The following is a 4,516-nucleotide window of genomic DNA, read 5'->3' as shown; positions in this document are numbered from 1 at the left end:
AGCTCAATATGCAACGGGATGCATATTGACGGAACACCACATTCGAGTTACTTAGTTCAATCTCGTTTATGTACCCAACAAGATTAAATGTTGTTAGCATGGCAAGAGGGTGAAGCAAAGTAAAACTACCTATCTAGTCAAGTTTAAATGAGGCCGGAAGCAACGAACAACAATTCCGGTAAATCCCCATATGCATATATTAGGTTTGGTGCTGTTCTGCCCTAAACCAAATTTTATAGTTGTTAAACATGCAAAGTGATGCCACCATGTTAAACTAGGCAAAATTCTACCCCATTTACATATAAAGTTTATTAGAAACCGAGCTACGGTTATTTAGTTATGATTTAAACCGTTTTAGCAAGTTATTTAAGCAAATTAAAACAAACAGCATTTTAAACATTTTAAACATAGATGAAAGTTGCATATTATTAAACTAGATGAAAATCTAAGCAAGTTCCATATACAAAGTTTTTACATGTGATGCTTAGTTTGTGAGATATTAAATGCATGAAGGCTAAGGGGTTTTTTGTAAATCTGCAAATCCCTGGAAATTAGCTAAATTCGCAGAACCAAAAAAACATCCACTGGGCCGAAACTGAACCGGCCCAGCAGTAAGAAAAAAAGGAGGGGGCGCTTGGGGTGGCCTCACCCATGGGCTTCGGCCCGTTTGAGGAGGAGGGGTAGGCCGGCAGGGCACGCATCTGGGCCTCAGGCGCTGGCAGGCCGGCCCACTCGGGCGCTGGATGGATCGCCCCTGCCGATCCCACTGGATCGAGGCGGGGAGGGGCGGGGTCAACGGGCGCGTTCTGCTCACTCGATTCTGAAGAAATAGGAACAGCAGCAGGCGCAGTAAGACTTGCAGCGTCGGTGGACCTCCGGGAAGAAGATGGCGGCGACTGGGCGGAGCTGTGGGCGAGAAGCGGTAGCACGGCGCCGGAATCCGACCAGGAAGGGTCTGGAGGCGGCGGATCCGGCGGAACTGGAGGTGTCGCGGCGAACCGATGAGGACGACGCAGAGGCGACCCGATGTCGCAGGTGAACAGGACGGCGCAGCTCATCTCCATGGACGGACGGCCATGGCGAAATCGAGACAGAGATGGGGTCCTGGAGGCGAGGACGGCGACTGCTCGCGGTTCAGTGGAGGTCCAAGGCGGCTTCGCTCGTCTCCCTGCTGGTACTCGGCGTCAAGGTGCGCCGAGGCGGCGCTGCTGGTCCGGCGGCTGGGCTCCGTGTGGTGAGGTGGAGGAGCGCGGGGAGGGGCCTTGCTGGATGGATCGGGAGGAGGTTGTGGCTGGCTGCCTGTGGGTCGAATTCGGAGGCGATGAGGGGGTTGGTCCGGTTGGAAAAACGAGGAGGGATTTTTGGATTTGGGGAGGACCCCGGGGTGGGAGATAGTGCGGCGGCGGCGGCAGGGACAAATCCCCTAGATTTTAGGGTTGGCTTGATTTAGACTAGGGAGTATATATATAAGGAAAGAGGGGGAGTTTAGGGGCTAATCCGTCCCTCCAAATAAAATCGAGCGGTCGTGAAAAATAGACTAGGAAGTCCAAATGAGAAAACGGTGACGTTTTGTAGATGTTTGGGGATGATCCGGATCTAACGGTGACAACTGTCCGGGTCGGGTCCGGGGCAGCTTTCGGGCGCACGCGAGGAGGGTCACGGGCTGACGAGAGAGGTTAGGTAGGGCCTGGCGGTGAGTAGTGGGCTGTGCAGAAGTCCTCGGGCTGAGAGAAGAGAAGAGAGAGAGGCCCGGCGACTGTTTCCGGAGACCGAAAACGTCCGACGATTTGACCGACTATAATGCCGCTATAGTTATCTGTTGGGGCATCAAACGAACTCCGAATGTGATGAAACTTGGCAGGTGGCCTACCTACACTATAATAAGACCGCACACCAACTCTCAACCCAATCCGAGAACATTTTCCAGCCACTTATAAAATACTAGTTCGGACATGCCGCGGGCGCGTGCAAGTGTGTTTGGGCGCAGAACGAACAACGGAAGGGACTGAGAGAACCCGGGCGAATGCAAGTTTCGAAAACATGATGATGCAATGCACATGATGACATGACAAGATGCGACACACAAGCAAATGACAAAGCAACAACAGTGAATTACTGGAAGACACCTGGCGCAACGGTCTCGGGGCGTCACAATACACCAACTCATTAATGGGACCATTAAGAAATGCACTCTTCACATCCATTTGTTGCAACTTAAATTTATGATGAGAAGCATAAGCAATCAACATGCGAATGGATTCAAGACAAGCAACGGGAGCAAAGGTTTCACCCTAGTCGATACCCTCGACTTGGGAGTAGCCTTGTGCTACCAACCGGGCCTTGTTGCGAATGATAATTCCATGAGCGTCTTGCTTGTTCTTGAATATCCACTTGGTTCCAATGACATTGTGGTCACCCGTTGGCCTTGGCACCAACCTCCAAACCTTGTTGTACTGGAAGTTGTTAAGTTCTTCATGCATGATATTGAGCCAATCCAGATCTTCGAGTGCCTCATAGACCTTTTGGGGTTCAACACAAGAGACAAACGCGTGATGTTCACAATAGTTTGCCAATTTTCTACGAGTGCTTACCCCCTTTCGGATGCTTACAAGCACATTTGTCATGATATGGCCCTTGGTTGTGAGCTTGGAAGCAATCTTGGTGGCACGACGCTCCAATTCCTCCTCAGGGGTGAGTTGAGGAGCGGTGACTTGATCATCTTGGGCGCCATCTTGAGCTTGTTCTTGATCTTGAGCTTGCTCCTGATCTTGAACATGCTCGGAGGAGAGAACTTAACCTTGGGCATCACTTGGTGATTCAACACAGTCTTGAGATTGATCTTGCCCTTGGTCTTGTTCATGATGTTGAGGGCCTTCACTTTGATCTTCGGAAGCGTGTGGGCCTTGGGTTGGTGATGGCTCCACTTGAGTGGAGCATTGTCCTTATCCTTCGGCCACAAGGGGTTCCTCAATGGGTAGGATAAATCCAACTCCCATTCTTCTTATGTCTTGGGGAGGAATTTCATCACCTACATCACAAGTGCCACTTTGCTCCACATGGCAGCCGTTATTCTCATCAAACTCCACGTTACACGTCTCCTCAATGAGTCCCGTGGACTTACTGAGGACACGGTAAGCATGAGAGTTGGTAGCATAACCAACAAATATGCCCTCATAAGCTCTAGCCTCAAATTTAGACAAACGAACACCTTTCTTCAGAATGAAACACTTACACCCGAACACCCGGAAGTACTTGAGGTTGGGCTTGTTACCGGTGAGTATCTCATAAGGAGTCTTGCTCAAGCCCTTGCGGAGGTAGAGCCGAAAGTTGTATGGAGACTTGAACTCCACCATCATGGTCCTTGCCGCATCCATCAATGTCCGGTTCTTCCTCTCCGCTACGCCATTTTGTTGAGGGGTGTATGGTGTGGAATATTGATGCTTGATCCCCTCATCACTAAGGAACTTATCCAAGGTGTAGTTCTTGAACTCGGTGCCGTTGTCGCTTCTAATTGTCAAGATCTTTGCATTGTGTTGTCATTGGGTTTCATTTGCAAATTCAATGACGGTTTGTTGGGTCTCGCTCTTCCTCTTAAAGAAGTGTACCCCGAGTGTATCTTGAATAATCATCCACAATCACCAAGCAATACTTTCTACCCCCAAGATTATCAAAGGATGGAGGCCCAAAGAGATCCAAGTGAAGGAGCTCCAAAGGCCTCTTCGAGTAGATGATAGTCGTGGGAGGGTGAACCTTTTCATGAAGCTTTCCTTCGATACAAGCACTGCAAGCATGATCTTTAGCAAAACTAACATTTGTTAGTCCACGGATATGGTCCCCCTTGAGAAGACTATGCAAAGTCGCATATTGACATGGGCTAAACGGCGATGCCAAAGCCATCCCACGTCAACTTTACCATTAGGCATGTCGCGGTCTTAGTGGGTCGCTCCGAAAAGTTAATCACATAGAGACCGTTCTCGACATGCCCAACAAAGGCTACTTTAAGAGTCTTGCTCCACAAGAGGGCCACGGTATCAACATCAAAGAAAGTGGCAAAGCCCATGAGTGCAAGTTTACATATACCAACTCATCAATAGGACCATTAAGAAAAGCACTCTTCACATCCATTTGTTGTAACTTAAAGTTATGATGACAAGCATATGCAATCAACATGCGAATGGATGCAAGGCGAGAAACGAGAGAAAAGGTTTCACCGTAGTCGATACCCTCGACTTGGGAGTAGCCTTGGGCCACCAAACGAGCCTTGTTGCGAATGATAATCCCATGAGCATCTTGCTTGTTCTTGAATATCCACTTGGTTCCAATTACATTATGGTTCCCCGTTGGACTTGGCACCAATCTCCACACCTTGTTGTGCTCGAAGTTGTTGAGTTCTTCATGCATGGCATTGAGCCAATCCGGATCCTTGAGCGCCTCATAGACCTTTTGGGGTTCAACACAAGAGACAAACACGTGATGTTCACAATAGTTTGCCAATTGTCTATGAGTGCTCACCCCC

Source organism: Triticum urartu, chromosome 7, assembly GCF_003073215.2.
Source record: "Triticum urartu cultivar G1812 chromosome 7, Tu2.1, whole genome shotgun sequence".
NCBI lineage: Eukaryota > Viridiplantae > Streptophyta > Magnoliopsida > Poales > Poaceae > Triticum > Triticum urartu.
This window is presented reverse-complemented; position numbering follows the sequence as displayed.